Source organism: Haemaphysalis longicornis, unplaced genomic scaffold (genome assembly GCF_048455015.1).
Source record: "Haemaphysalis longicornis isolate Haplotype H1 unplaced genomic scaffold, Haemaphysalis longicornis Haplotype H1 scaffold_8, whole genome shotgun sequence".
Lineage (NCBI taxonomy): Eukaryota > Metazoa > Arthropoda > Arachnida > Ixodida > Ixodidae > Haemaphysalis > Haemaphysalis longicornis.
The window spans coordinates 152,243,603-152,260,444 of NW_027526445.1; the positions used below are offsets into that span (position 1 = coordinate 152,243,603).

Below are 16,842 nucleotides of genomic sequence, written 5' to 3' on the forward strand. Positions count from 1 at the left end.
ATGCAATTGCTAGACGTGAGCTACTGTGGAAACTCGGGCGACGCGTACTGCATGAGCGTAGTACAACAAATAGTCACCTAAGCTGCTTGAAATGCCAAAACTAAGTAAAAGTGTAAACCGGTTCTATAATATATACCCTATATTAGCATTCCCTTAGCATCCCGCTCCGTGGCTCAGTGGTCTGGGGCGCTAGTTATGTCACCGCAAGTGTTTTGCAAGTCACGAGTTTGAATCCCCGCGGGTACGTGCTTTTTTTTGTAAGTTAGCTTTTTTGTTTTCCACCGATGTTTTCTATATTGAGTTCACCTTTTTTTGGGCCGCAACGTTCATGGCTACACGAACTAGTTCACAAAACGCGCGCAGGCTGGCACTGGCGCGCTAGCGAGTTCTCGTTGGCGTGCTGTTGCCATAAGCACCGAATGCTTGCAGGCAGTGGGCACATGCCAGAATGAACAGACCCTTGGCCTGGTGCGAACACGCTTTTTACGATACAGGCATGAGGGAGGCAAGCGCCAAACATGGGGGAAAAGCGCATGACATTTGGGCGTCTGCGGGTACGCGGAGGGCGTTCATGCACTGCGTAGGTATCGGCTAGTGAATGCTACGACTACAAGCCATCCTGGGAGGCTTATCTTGTGCATTTTACAGCCGACAACATGGCAGAAGCGCGGTACGATGATTACTGAGATATTGAGAATGCCCATCCAACAACGCCATTGGCCATGTTTTTGCAGAACCGAAACCGAAACCGAAACTTGTTTGATTGCTAACCTTGGGCATCGTCCAATCACGGCGCCCCTCCTCCCAACGTCACAGCCTTAGTTGGTGCGGCCGCCGCAAACCACGCATGGTAGTGTTTCTTCTTTTGCGCTTTGTAAAATAATAACCGATTTGTCAACCGGATAAACGATGAAAAGTGTGCTAATTTGACCCAGTCTAAGCAGTGCAAGCAAAAACGGGAGCTTGACACATTCACTTCAGTGTCCCTTTAAGGCACAGTTGGCGCAACAACAGGCAATAATTGCATCATTAGAAAAAAGGTTAGCAGAACTTGAAAGCTCCCGTGACGATTCGCACCCAGACAAACGCAAACGCCCTTCACGCATCACCGGAACAAATTCGAATACCATGGCCACAGCTCCCTCGGTCCCACCCGCTCAGGGGGAGTGCGCAAGTTTCTCTCCACAAGCTGAAGTCGAAGCGATAGGTCAAAACAAGACTTTGTCGGAGCACATCACAGACACCTTCTCGCAACAAACCCAGTCTCAAGCAGGCACCACTTCTCTCGAAGGCCTACTCAAGGCGCTCCAGACCCAGATACGGACCCACACTGACCAAATTAACCGACAACTACAGGGGCTATCCACTCAGGTAGCCCAGAACGGCGTCCAAATCGATGAAGTCGTATGTCGGGTCGACCAACTAGGAACTCGCATCGACCGGATAGAAGGCAGAATGGAGACGGTTGAAAGCAACAGTCTCCGCAGAAGGCAAGCTCCGTATTCCCGCCCTCCATTATCCGAAAGCAAGGATTTGGTTTCATTCCCCGATGAGTGCGCTACCAAATAGGCAGGACTCCACCACATTGCTCCAATGCAATTGCCGCGGACAAGTCAGCAGCGCTACAACAGTACCTCGGCACACTCTCACACCCACCTGATATCATTGCAGTCCAAGAGACGAATGGTCCAACCAAGCTCTCAGGATACGTTACTTACACGGATCCGTCTGGACGATCTACGCAACCTTGGTTAAGAGCAACGTAGCAGCCATGCAGAACCTTACCTCTAAAAGGGAATGGGACCACACTCTAGTGGAACTCATTCCTCGGACAGCAAAATGCAAAGAAAGCATCTTTATTCTCAACGTCTACTGCCGACCCTCGAAAAAACGACCAGGTATACTGTGTGCGAAGCCCTCCAACTCGCTGGTCGCTCTCCTCTCCTCGTTTTGGGGGACTTTAATGCAGCGCACAAACTTTGGGGATACACATACAACAGTAAGAGGGGGAAAGATGTACTCAGTGTTGTAGAATCACACAACCTCACGCTCCTAAATGATCTGCATACCCCAACCCGCACAGGGAACCGCGTTTCTAGAGACACAAGCCCAGACTTATCCCTTCTCCGAGGCTCACTCGACATCGCGTGGACCAACACCATGGAGAATTTGGGATCCTATCATGATATTATACAAGTCCTCATCAAAGGCTTGAGCTACATGTCAAACATCGGTACAACCAAATTACCTGATTGGGACAAATTCAGAAAAGAAAGGAAAGATCGTGTCCATTCGAAGGAACAGTCTTACGGCCAGTGGGCGGAGAGTGTTATACGATATGCAAAGGCCAACACGAGAACAAGAGCCACAACATACCAAACACCGCATGTCGATTCCAAACTCCTGCACATCTGGGAACCAAACACAGCCTGACCAGACGCTGGAAGAAGCAGAGGCATAACCGCCGGCTTAAGAAACGTATAGCGCAGCTAAGTAAGCAGGCGGCGGAGTACGCGGCCCACCTGTGCAAGGAGATATTGGCTTACGTTGTGCGATGGCCTCCAGGGAACACTATATACTCGCAAAAAGTGGCACCTGCTGCGACACCTTATCGACCCCCTCAAGAACAAGGGAGAGACCAGTAGAAGCCTAGCACGCACTCTGCACTTGTACCAGGGAACCACGTATGACCTCATTCAAGACTTCTCCGCAGGGGGCATCTGCTACAGCAGATGTCTGCGTGTACTGTGCGACACCACGGACCCCGAGCACCTACATTTTGCCGTGCGTGGCAGCGCCGTGACCAGGGAAAAAAGGATCCTGGTGGTTGAGCCAAAGGCGAGTGCTTGGTCCTTTAAGGCCCCTTGGCGAAGGCAACACACCACTTTGGCCTCCGCTTCTCGTAGACGGCACCTCCGGTCTGACCCGCCCGGGGGGAATCGGCAGTCGCCTTTTCCTGTCCTCCCCTTCAACTTTCACTTTCCTATCTTCTTTCTAACAACTTACCTGTCGTCTCGCTCCTTCAGTTTCCCTTTTTCCTGGCGGCTAGGGTTAACCTTGTGTGGCGGACAACCCTGAGTTCAGCCATATTAGGTTATAGGCATGGTGTACAGCTGGCGTGGGCAGTACTTGCTCGCGAGTTCCTGTCCCGTCCCCTTGTTGGGCTCCATGGTGGGTGGCTGGCACCATGGCCAAACAGATTTTTCATTTTATGGCTTGTTTTTTTCGCCCAACTGATCCCTCTCGTAAAAGAGGGGGCACTGACGCAAGCGCCAAGTTTTTCGCAAAAAACGTCAACAACTTCCCTCGATTCCACGTGGTGCACAGCAATCACGCAGAAAAAACTGCCCGACTCGTCTCATCGTTTCTAGTTTGAAAGACTCTAACATCCACCCTAGGTGAAGGCTACGAAGTTAAAAAACTAGCTAATGGAGACCTCCTACTCGAACTGCTCTACAAACACCAGTGTGACAAGCTGCCAGGACTAACATCTTTTGGTGAGATCCCTATAACTATAAGTGAACACCGGTCACTCAACACGGCCCGAGGAGTCATCCCCGATGGCGACCTAAAGTACGTGTCTGAGGAGGAACTTATAGAAGGTTTAAAAGAACAGAACGTCACAAATGTCTATAGGATAAGGATCAAACGAGAAAACAAAGAGATACAGACCAAGCACATCGTCCTGACCTTTGCATCATTCTTCCAGAATCCGTTTACATAGGCTACCCAGAGATGAAACTAAGACCGCACATTCCAAATCCTCGCCGATGCTACAAATGCCAACGATACAGTCACGGCTTGCTAAGCTGCAGGGGCCAAGACACCTGCGCAAAATGTGCCTCCTATGAACATCCTGCTGAAAACTGTGAAGCTGAAACATACCTTTGTGTGAACTGCGATGGCAACCACGCAGCGTACTCTCGTGTTTGCCCAGCGTGGAAAAAAGAAAAAGAAATCATCACACTGAAAGTGACTGAAAACCTAACAGTTCGCGAAGCACGGAGGCGACTGTCACCAGCGCAGACGCGATCATACTCCCTTGTGGTGCAACAGGGCGCGGCATCACAGCGTTATTCGGCACCTGCTGAAGCCGCATAGAGTGAGGCTGAAGCAAGGCCCACCACGCCCCTGGTGCAAGCAGCTAGTTCTGCTCCACCAGCCCCAAATCGGGCTGTACGAACCCCCGGTTCGGCAGACCCCAAGGCCTCACCCTACGCGTCGAGGTCGAACTCTTTAACACCCGCGCGCCCTGCACGAACCTACAGCGTCTAGGAAAAGACAATGGACACAACAGAGGGAGCTTCTAGGCCGTCTACTTCGGAGGGGCGGCGGAACTCCCTAGAAAATGCAAAGAAAAGCAAGAACCGTATCACGGGACCGAAAACCTAGTTTTCACTCAATAAGAAAAAGCTAACATGGCATTCATTGTCCACTAGAACTGCAGAGGACTTTTAAATAATTTAAATGACGTCAAAGACATGAACTGAAAAAGTGTGTTGGTGCGGGCTTGTTGGTACATAACTGAATTTGCAAAAAACAGCGCTAAAACAGGACAATGAACGTGACAAGACTGGGCGCTGTCTTGTCACGTTCTTTGTCGCGTTTTAGCGCTGTTTTTTCCATATTCAGTCAAAGAAATCTTCGCCACACACTCACCTGTGGCCGTTTGTGTTCAGGAAACCAACTTGGGCCCTAAGCACAAAACCATACTAAAAGGATACCAGGTCTGCCGTTGCGACCGAGAGCAAGCGTGCAGGCTCTCTGGGGGTGTTGCAATAATTGCCCGAAGTCGTATCGCAGCACCGGAACACATACTGAAAACTAAGTTAGACGCAGTGGCTGCCACATGTTTAGCGTTCAAAACAATTACAGTGTGCTGTGTGTATTTCGAACCAACCCTCACAATAACATTGCAAGATTTAGAAGACTTACTAAACCAATTGGCAGAGCCGTTTTTATTATTTGGCGATTTTAATCCCACTCTTCTTTTTGGGGAAGTGAAAAAACTGATGCAAGAGGCCAAATTTTAGAGGATTTTATTTTGACTAATAACGTGTCTTCTGAACACTGGCTAACCTACATACTGCTCTCCGAGCTCAGGAAAGGTGAGCTGCATAGATTTGTCTTTTAGTTCACCCTCTGTTTTTAAAGATTTTAAGTGGGATATCATTGACAATCCATATGGGAGCGATCATCTACCTGTACTCATCACCGTAATATCATCACCAACAACTATCCCAAAGAAACCACGCCGGTGGAAACTTCAGTTTGCCGAGTGGGGACTTTTTACTTCTGAAGCAAGTTTAGACGAAGTTTTTTCTGAAGTCGTTAGCATTGATGAACTGAACGAAGAGTTTACATCCTGCATCATTATTGCTGCACGCAGAGCCATTCCGCAGTCCACGGGAGTAGTAAAACAAAACCACAAAATGTAGTGGCCACTGGAGTGAAAACAGGAAAAAAGGAGCAAAATAAAGCATGGGGTGTCTTTCGAAGATACCCCACACAGGAAAACCTCATAAATGTTAAAAGGAAAAGCTAAGGCAAGGTATATTCGCCGCAATGCCGAGAAAACCTCATGGCAAAACTATGTGTCATCCATAAACAGCTCAGTCATTCCAAAAAGGTACGGGAGCAAGTTCACAAATTAAATGGGACATACTCCCCCTACACACTTCCTCTGCTAACAGCACCGGATAAACAAACAAGCTTAGAAGAACAAGCAGATGTACTGGGTGTACATTTCTCGAGAGTTTAAGTTCCGCACACTACACAGAATCATTTATAGAATACAAAAAAACAGTAGAAAAGCAAAGACTGCTTTCAAAGACTGCTTTCAAGTGGAGGTGCAAACGAAACATGCAATAGTTTAATTACACCCGAAGAACTAAAAAGAGCTCTATTGACCGGTAAACAGATCGCTCCAGGCCCAGATGATATAAATTATGAAATTCTTGCACATCTTTCAAGTTCTTCTGTGGAAGCACTCTTAAAGTTTTTTAACAAAATTTGGGTACTTGGAAAAATACCAAAAACTTGGAAAAAAGCATTCATTGTAGCATTCCTAAAACCTGGAAAGCCGCCCACCTCCCCTAGTAGTTACAGACCAATAGCCCTTATCAGCTGTCTAGCTAAAACGTATGAACGTATACCAGATATAGCTTTGTTCTACAATCTAACAAACTTCTTGATGTTCACCAGTGTGGTTTCAAAAACGCATGCTCAACCACTGACCATCTCGTCCGCCTGGAAAATACCGTACGTGAAGCATTTATACACAAACAACACTGCCTCGCGGTCTTTTTCGATCTTGAGAAGGCCTACGACACTACGTGGAGATTTGGAATATTGCGCGATTTAGTAGATTTAGGCGTCCGTGGAAGAATGCCGAATTTCCTGAATGACTTCATGCCAAACCGTTCATTTCAGGTACGCCTGGGCTCAACCCTCTCGAGAAGCTTTGTACAGGAGAACGGGGTCCCACAGGGGTGTATTTTAAGCACAACACTGTTCGTTGTAAAAATGAACTTCATATGCAAAATATTTCCAAAGTAGATTATGTACTATGCCTATGTTGACGATCTTCAAATAGCTTGCACATCTTCCAATGTAGCAACATGCGAAAGGCAAATACAGTTGACTATAAATAAATGACAACATGGGCAGACAGCAATGGTTTCCAGTTTTCACCACACAAAACAGTAGCTATTCTTTTCTCTCTCAAACGAGGCTTACAGACCAATCCGACCCTACACCTCAAGGAAATCGACTTACCCATAGAAAACGAACACAAATTTCTAGGCATAATATTCGTCAAAAAACTCACTTTCCTGCCCCACATCAATATGCTTAACAAGCAAGCTTCGCGAGCTCTAAATATACTGAAGGTCCTGTCTCGGAAATACAGGGGTTCCGATGGGCTCTGCCTTTTACAAATTTACCATTCTGTTGTACGCTCCTGCTTAGACTATGGTAGCATTGTGTATGGCTCCGCGAGACAGTCCTACTTGAAACGATTGAATCCCGTTCACAATTTAGGTTTACGTCTCTTGTCTGGGACGTATAGGACATCCCCCATAAACAGCCTCTACGTCGAAACAAATGAACCACCACTCACAGATAGAAGAACAATGCTGACATGCTCATACATACTGAATATCCGTTCACTGCCGAAACGTCTGTGTTACCCCATAGTTACAAAATGCGCGTCTAGGACACTTTCAAGCGATCAGACCCTTGCTTCTTCGGTTTGAAGAGAGATGCCAAGAACTCAGTATGCTGGACACATTACCTCAAATTGCCCATAGACAAAACCAACTACCCACTTGGTATAGTTTTCCTACAACATGTGACTTCACACTAACACACCTTCAAAAAAAGCAGACACTGCGAGAACATATTTTACACGAATGTTTGGCACTAAACGAAAAATACAAAGGCTACACCTCATTTTACACAGACGGATCCAAAACATCATGCTATGTCGGGAGTGTAGTAGTGCAAGGGAAATGGGAAAAGGTGATCAGGCTACCCCAGTGCGCTTCGGTTTACACAGCAGAATGTTATGCCATTGCTGTAGCAGTAGAAAGGATAATGAAGCATGAAATTAAACACAGTATTATATATACAGACTCTCTCAGTACACTTACCGCAGTACATTACAAAAATGCAGCTCAGCCCATAATAGGAGACATAATACACAATTTAGTAACAGTAATAACATAAGGACAGGATATTAAGTTGTGCTGGGTCCCTAGCCATGTTGGGATCAAGGGAAATGAGAGAGCCGATGCATGTGCCGCACAGGCGGGTAACGGAACAATAGAGAAAGTACAGATTCCTCACAGCGACTGCATGAAATTTGTACGGAGCAAACTCAGAAAAACTTGGCAGTCATTATGGGATAAGGAAACCGACAACTAACTCCACCTAGTTAAACCCATGATAGCAGTGTGGACATCAAGCAGACATGAAGAGCGCCTCAAAGAAGTGATTTTATGTCGTCTCCGCATTGGACACACACATCTTCCACATAATTTCCTTCTTATGAAACAAGACAAACCGAGATGCGAAGATTGTGACCAAGAACCTACAGTAAATCACATCTTACTCTCATGTGAGAAATTTGAGGCCTCGAGGAAAAAGCATTTTAGGCTGTTTTACAGCGAGCAAATTCCATTTCACCCCAGCCTACTCCGGGAGAGGATGCTGTTGTTAAAATTTCCTCTGTATTTAGTTTTTTAAAGGAAGCTACACTTCTAAACAAGCTTTAACAAGATTAAGCAATTGGTTATTATCCACAAAAAGCCGCCATTGCAGCCTGCAAGCGCTCCAGCTCACCTGGGCAAGACCAAATCACCAACAAAGCGTTGGCTAACATGAATGACAGGGCTGTAGAAGACCTCACAGAGCATTTCAACGTCTTTTCGCGCACAGGCAAGCTTCCCATCTCCTGGAAGACAGCCGAGGTGCGACTGATCCCGAAACCAGGCAAATCACCACATATAGATAATCTTCGGCCGATTTCGTTAACATCCTGCGTGCGGAAAATCATGCAGAGGGTAATTTTTCTACTTCAGCAATACCTCGATGACACTCAGCAAATTCCCAACTCAGTGTTTGGATTCAGAAAGCACATGAGCACCCAAGACATCCTGATTCAAATCAAGGAGGACATACTCATTCCGGCCACGACACACTGCCCCCGGGCCATTCTGACCCTCGACCTTAAGGCAGCGTTTGACAACGTGGCGCACAACGCAATCCTCAATAACCTGGCAAGAACAGGCTGCGGAGAGGGGACGTACAACTACATTGCCGATTTCCTCTCCAACCGCCAAGCTGTCATAAAGATAGAAGATGTCTCCTCTGATCCAGTTACCCTTGGAGACAGGGGAACTCCTCGGGGGTCTGTTCTATCCCCCATGCTTTTCAATTTAGCGCTGATAGAGCTGCCGAAACGACTATAGAAGATCCCTAACATAAAGCATGGCCCTTACGGCGACGATATTACTATCTGGACGGGCACCGATTCGATGCAAGATGCACTCCAACAGGCAACTGATGTCTTCAATCAGTATGCCTAAGGGTGCGGACTAATATGCGCTCCGCAAAAATCTGCACTTCTGGACGTACGCAGACGACGCACAAACAAAGACAAAGACGACATCCAAGTCACACTGGAAGGCCATCCCATCAGGCCTACAAAAGCGATACGAATAGTTGGACTTGATATCCAGGCGGACACAAGGAACAACGGACTGATTCAGAAACTAAAGACTACCGCCGAACAGGTCACCCAGATGTTACGCAGGGTGACGAACAGACAAAGAGGGATGAAACAGGAGGACACCGCCAGAGTGGTCCAGGCCTTCATTCTATCGCGCATTATCTACGTGGCCCCGTATCTAACTCTGACCGAAACAGAGGAGGAGCAATTCAACTTATTTATACGGAAAGCCTACAAACAAGCACTGGAAATCCCCACGAGCGCTTCGACTGCTCGACTACTCAAAATAGGCATTCACAACACCGCATCAGAATTAATCGAAGGACACCTCTCCAGCCAAATATTAAGACTCGAACTCACACTTGCAGGCAGAAAGCTCTTGACGAAACTTCAATTGACGCCTCAAGGGCAGCTACAACCCCGCACTCTTGCGCCAGATATGAGGGAGCGCATACACATTAAATCAATTCCCCGCAATATGCACCCGGAACATCATGCAGGCAGAAGACAGGCCAGGGCCGAAGCTCTACAGAAAATTTATGCTAAAGACGAAGGGATGTTTTACACCGACGCAGCAAGCAGTAACCATAAGGGAGAAATGGTGGCAGTAGTAACATCAAGAGACAAATGCCTTACCAGCGCAACCATCCCCAAAACTACCCCTCAAGAAGCAGAAGTGGCCACAGCGCTTGCCATAACCCAGACCAAGGCAACGACGATAATTTCTGACTCGCACCAGGCCTGCAGAAGATTTACTTTTGGATCGGTGACTCCCGCAGCATACCGCATCCTGAGCACAAACCCCCGAAACAGCAGCGCACCATAGTCTGGGTGCCAGCACACTCCTCCCTCGCGGGCAACGAATTCACCCACGCGACGGCCTGCGCACGCGCCCACCAGGCCCTGGAAGGAGAACCTGACCCCACCCCTGTTGTGACTTACCGTAACATTACCCAGCTTTACTGGCTAGAACGTAGAGTCTATCCACCACCTCACCCACAAATAAATAAAAAACAAGACTCGACACTTCGCTTACTTCAAACAAACACGTTCCCTCACCCAGTCCGGCTCCATATGTAATTCCCCAATCAGCATCCACCTCAATGCAAGTTCTGTGGAAAACCAAGCTCCCTATACCACGCAGTCTGGGAATGTAGCCAAAACCCGGACTTGCCACCCCCTTTCCCTAGCCCCAACCTCTAGCAGTGAGAGACAGCCCTGTCCAGCGCACACCTCGCCGACCAGGTCATGCCTACGGAAAGGGCGGAACGTGCGAAGACGAGGCTTGGACTTCTGGACTAAGACGCCATCCCCACGCATATAACTGCTCAATAGAAGTTTTCCTCTCTCTCTCTCTCTCCAGCCTTCGCAGTCCTTGCGCACCCCTTGCCTGAAACTGCGCCAGCAGGAGTTTCTGTTCTTAATGTGCTTGCTTTTCCTCCCGCCCGTGCCAGCGCCGCCGGCGCCTTATTGCGCTGTTTGGAAGGCGCCATTTTTTTCTTGCAGTACGACTTTTTTGCGCTTACTTTTGTAAAAACCAACCCAACGAGCTTTCCTAACTAAATGAACGCGGGGGCTGCCGGCTATATACTACACAGTTTTTGCCTCAAATATAGCTCCAGTTTTCTTTGCTCGATCGGGGAGTTGTATGACAAGCGCCAGCGGTTCGCGAGCTTCGAACGGGTATGACTGTTCAAACCGCTTGGTTTTCGAAGACTCTGTGGGACGCCGTTATGTCGCTACGCTGTGGAGCTCTACTTAAGTCCATTGTCGCGCTGCGCCGCCTGATTGCAGCAGTGGCTTCACATCTTAGAGCGTTACTCGTTACAGCGGGCTACGACGACAAGGCGGTCTGCTGAAAGTTCGCCTTATTGTGAACTGGATGGTCTTTTCCGCACTCAAAGTTGTCGAGAGGCTACTAGCTAAGGTACCGTATCGGGCGGCGACATTCTTGTTTCTCGCAGGCGGAGACGGCATACAAAACTGTGAGCTTGTCTTCAAAAGACAAAAAGTTTTTATTTCCTGGCAGCAGAACTCATCGCCGATGCACGAATACCACAGAGAGCAGTGGAGACGCGAGACTACACGCCGACAGGACGGCCTATCACTTCAAAACTCGAACCGACACCGCATTCACACGTGGAAATTCACGGTAGTTTGTGGTTAAAAAAAGGTGAAGTGGAATTGCTCTTGCTGCCTGGTGTGGCGTCGCCCTGCCCAAGCAAAGCCAGAAGAGAGTGTTTGTTAGCCACGAGATGGCGTTAGCCGCTCTCTTCTTCTTCTTCTTCTTCTTCTTCTTCTTCTTCTTCTTCTTCTTCTTCTTCTTCTTCTTCTTAATCATCATCATCGTCGTGTCTAATTTCCTTTTTAGGCAATCCTGGGCGTATTTGTTGCTCCTGGCACCTCACAGTAGTGCTAGTATTCGGTAAAGTAGCTCATTTCTCCGACCGATTTTTCAGTAAAAGTACAAAAACGATGACTTATCAGCTGAGCGACTTCGTTACAACAAGGTTAACCACCGCAATGTTTTCGTCACATAGGGCTCGCAAAGACATGGGCTCCATGGGGGCGGCAATGGGGAATTGAAAAAATTCGTTAAATACAGAATTCCTTACATGGAGGTTCGCCACATCCAGGTTTAACTGTGTTGCACCATGCTCAACCGTATTTGAAGATGACGCAAATAGTTTGACACAGCTGTGCTCGTGCCACGATGGCTACTAAATCCATCTCATCACCTACCGTGGTTCGTGCCGCCTTTAACCTGCCGCCACGTGACATTTTGGTGGAGCATGCGGGTTCATCCCCATCCTGGCCCCAGCTTCCCGCTGTCTCAGCCTGGATGCGATCATCAAGGGTACGTCGGCTGTTCCCCCCCTGGGTTATACCAACAACTACTATATGCTACACAATGAAAAAAAACTGTGGTTTATTCTTGGGCCATAGGAATCGGTAAAACACGAAAGTGAAATGTGCAGCGAAATCTGCAGCTGAACATGATTTCCGGGTCGGCGGCTGTCTTGTGGGTTTGCTTGGTGAGCGACGTCCTTCTGGCGGGTCGCTTCGGCAAAGGTGTACTGGCGCCATTTCCGGGATGGATATGACGTCAGTGAAGTCTTCGTGTTTCTCGGCATAAAACACTTTCGTGTTAGAATATGAAACCCGAAAATGAACAACCCGAAGTATAACGTACGCTGTAGTACTAAAGGTCGCTTCCCCGTGAAAAGACCCTGTGTGCGCTGGTGCACCCTTTACAGGCCGCCTGCTTCATTGTACTGGCGTCATTTCCGTGACGGATTTGACGACGGAGAAATCTTTGTGTATGCCGGAACAAAACGCTTTCGTGTTAAAAATTCTTGATGCTTGCACCAGTCCAGACACCCTTCGCGTTAAAGCACATGAGCCGCTGCTGTGGCAAGTACAGGCGTGTACACGCAGAAGGATCAGCACCACCTGAATTACTGCAGGCCATCAGTGTCTGGAGCCTATGGCATTTCTACGCGAGGCTGCGCCACATAATCTCGTCCTATGCAGCTGAGCTTGCAGCGGTGTGAGCTGTCCGCGCCCACGGCTGCCCTCCACAGTTCTGCGAGATAAGTTGCGACACACGTCTTGCCTTGTAGCCACTCGACAGAAACACTATTACAGTTAAGACTTGATCGAACGCAAAACTGCGAATTATTTCGTTAAATCTAGAACTTTGTAAAATCGGGACTGTCTTTCTACAAGCAGACGACTCCATAAGTTCGATGTCTAAAGGGAGGCGCATTCTAGCAGCTACTATGACATCGCAATTGCGGCGGCCGCGGAGCTCGTCTTCCGTTAATTTAGAAATGTGCTAAAAGTCTGCGGTCGAAATAATAGCAATAAAATATTTGGGGATCTGAAGAAACGAATTTATTTCCCTGCAAGAAAGCCCGTGATTTTCGCATGCGTAGACGTCGTTAGCAATGGGGGGACAGACTTTTCCTAACACGCAGGCCCGTTCAATGCGTTCCCGGTTCCTTTGTGAGCCCCAGCAAAGCGCCCGGACAACTGAATAGTGTCCATCACCTGAAGCAAGCGCCGCCACCACTGCTGACGTCATCTATAGTATCACTGATTGCCAACTGACACTGCTGAGTTTATCTCGTAGGGCTCCGCAGAAACGAAACTATATGCTCCGTTTTTTCTGTTTTTTTTTTTTTTTTTTGCTGACGTGGCTTAATAATCTTCTTCTTGAAAACAGGCGCGGCAAAGACGTTGACCAAGAACGAAACTAGACAGGACGACGCGTCGTCCTGTGTATTTTTTTCTTGGTTTAGGCCTTTCCGACGCCTGTTTTCAAAATGAATCAACAGCAACTCGCCCAACTATCCATCCTGTTAAACTCAATAACCTTCGTTGTGTTCTGAAGAAACATTAAAAATTCCTCCTTTTTTAAATGTGTGTGTTTCTAGAAATACTTCATTGAATCAGGAACAGCTCGAAATATATTTCGTTATTTCGAGTTCCTAAAAAGCATTGAGACAGACGTAAGGCACCTGCGAGGGAATCTGAATTTCTTTGTTAGATCGGGAAATTCGTAAAGACGGGTTTTGTTAGATCGAGTTTTGACTGCGGCTTGCCTCTGTGGTGAACTTCCTGCACACGATGGCGTTGCAAGGCCACTGCTCAACTGTTTTTCACTGTTTCCTTGGCCGCTGCAGGGTCGGTAGGGGCGTTATGGCTGCATGGGTTTCTATGGAAAGCCATGCTGCCTACTGGCGTTGCGGCACCCAGTCCTTTTTTTCCAGACAGTGCGAGCTCACGCGTCCGTTCGCTGGCGTGGGAAGAATAGCTGCCACGTGTGCATGACCCGCTTCTTCACTGCACCGCTCTCTAAGCTGTGTACCCGCAACGGTCGTTTTCTGTCCGCCATGGTTTATAACTCGAGGCTTGAGTGCATCGTACACTGCTCGCTCTTGAATGTTACTTTCTCCAGCAATTTCCTTATTTCCTTCATAAGGCTGAACGTGTGTACTCTGCTCTGTAGGGAGTATGTGGCGTGTGAGACAATTTCATGTACACCTTGCGCATTCGCTCAACATTTACGCCAACGTGAGCACTAGTGCGGTCGCTGCTGCGTAAGGAAACCTTCAAATGCAAAACTTCGTGGGCCTTTGGGATAAGTGCAATCTTGCGTACTCGCCACAAAACCGTTCATCCGAACGCACTCCAAATGTTTGCACCGGCAAGTATTCCTGCAATGTCTACAACCGTCACGTGTGAAAGAGCGTTTTTACATCTCATTTCTACAAGTTTTTTAAGTGCGAATGCACTTCTTAAGCGACCCTGAACCTGCGTTCACTGGCGATGTCCGCATAGCATACCCACGTGGGGGATTGGCCAGGAATCTCCTCGTCTCCCTTGGCAACGGGGGGAGATGGGCGCGCGCTGCCTCCGCTGACATGGAACATACCCACGTGGGGGATTGGCCAGGAATCGGGCGTGAGAAGGGCTAATGCACCCGCTTAAAGGAGTACTGACAAGAAATTTCAAAGCTGAGATCCGCTCTAGCAATCAAGTACAACGACAACACAAATAGGTGTCTGTGAATAAATGCATCTTTCTTTCTTTGTAGTTGTGTGTGTGTGTGTGATCTCTCTTTCGCGAACATTACCGAACCGCGCAAATTCAACTCGTGCAGTCGCACTTTCACATTCTTCCCCTCGGGGAAATGCGGGGAATTTTTTACGTTTTTACAAGTTTTTACCTCTCGTTTCTTATCTTCCTTCATAACAACCTGGCCCTTTGCAGCAGTCATCTTCATTACCATGTGTGTTACTTCCTTTATTTTTAATGAAATGGTTTACTTTTACATCCATGTCACTCAAATGAATAACTATTCTTTGGTGCTCTTTGCCCTCAGTCGGCGTTCCGCCATAAAAATCCAACTATCATCATCATCATCATCATGAAAGGGTTTTTTATACCATGTAGTTCCTTCTCTTTCTCTTCCTTTCTATTTTATATCACCCGCGCATTGCTCGCTCGTTTGTTTTTCAACACGCAGGAAGCACCAAGAATTCCCATAGCAGGAAGATACATCTACAGATTTTATTAAAGTAATTTCTCTCTGGCTGTCTCTGATACCATACCGCGATCCAGGGATCATGCTGACCGGTCCGTCGAGATGGAGGATGAAAGCGAAGAATGCACGCGGCGTCTTCTTCGCTTCACAGCCGAAAATTGTTTGCCGCACTGTCCAGCATGAGCCATCGCAAACAGCTTTACTTGAAATTTTGGCACCACTCCTGTACTCACTGCCAGCATTAGTTCGCCTGCTTGTTTTTGGCGCCACTAGCTTCCTTCAACCAAGCAACAAAATGCGTCTCGTCTTTTCCTAATTCCAAGTACTTGTCAAGGACAGCGGAGTCCTGAAAAAAAAAGTGACACAAATTAATTTAACGCTTTGCGCAGCATTGGGCTAGCGGCGGGGGTTGGCAGCAAGGAGGTTGTATACAACCTCTTCAGCAATAGCAGCGGAACAAACAAACACAACAAACACGTGGAAGGAGGTAGGTATAACCACAAATGAGCCCCCTTCCATTTTTATTATTACCATGTGCCCGCCACGCTAACGCGCGGCTCGCCAGCCGTGTGTTTGAAGCACATTCTGTGGGCACCGCTGCATGATTGCTGTTTGCGACTCGCCTGCGCCCTGTTCAACGTTACCACTGCATTTGTGGACGTTTTATACTGACGCCGAATGGTACAAGAGGTCAGCAATGATAGCAAACTGCCCCTTTTTTAAAAGAGGAACACTGCAAATATCACTTACGTATTGATTTTCTGCCTTATATTTGCATAATGTCTTGTTCTTGTTCAACAATGTGGGGAAGTTTGAACATTGACACCGGATTTAGACGTTTAGATTTGGCTGTGGGTACATAAGACTTCCGCAGGTTCTGTTTTAATTTAGCCGGGTGGCTGGATCGAGTCACAGACAGACAGACAGACAGACAGACAGACAGACAGACCAAACTTTCTGCGATTAAGTAGCCCCAGAAAGACTACAGTCTTTGGAAAAACAGGCACAGGGGCATTCGTTACCTTAGCATAGCCTTTCTCCTTTAATTCCTGGCCAAGGACTGGACCAATACCGGCGAGCTGTGTGACTTCCTTGTCCTTCATCGGCACCGAGACGAACTTGCGGTGCTTGTCCATCCTTGTCGCAGAAGCACCGCAACTTGCTGCAAGAAATAGGGTCGCGAAGCGTAATTATGGCTCGAATTGCAGCAACGAAGGGCGACCAGCCGAACGTCAATGACCCTGCAGAGTACCAGCCTTGCTCTTGTAATACCCGTACGTATAAATATGGTTTCGACTGCATTCAATAATAGCCAACGTGAACTTCAATTCGCCCTCAAACTCCGAACGCAAGTAAAAATAGCTAGGTGATTAGATTTTAAAGCAAAAGCTTTCTACCTCTACCAGCCAACAATACCTTCATAGCGTGCGGGACAAGAAACTCCCAACGCGGATGAGGAGGGGAGCGGGGGCAGTTTTCACTACCGGAGCAAAGTGTAGATGGCGCGGCGATAGGTCGATATTATCTGGCGTTTCCCCGCGCGCAGCTGCTTGCTCGC

General features: G+C 47.8%; 2 protein-coding genes across 2 annotated transcripts in view; both read right to left on the bottom strand.

Moving 5' to 3' along the window:
• LOC144148527 (uncharacterized) overlaps positions 1-16,842 on the bottom strand; it is a gene marked incomplete at its 5' end in the record, with an annotated part of 188,863 nt that overhangs the window by 80,168 nt on the left and 91,853 nt on the right. The gene's annotated exons all lie outside the window — the stretch shown is intronic.
• LOC144149624 (barrier-to-autointegration factor-like) overlaps positions 1-16,842 on the bottom strand; it is a 91,229-nt gene that overhangs the window by 60,321 nt on the left and 14,066 nt on the right. The gene's annotated exons all lie outside the window — the stretch shown is intronic.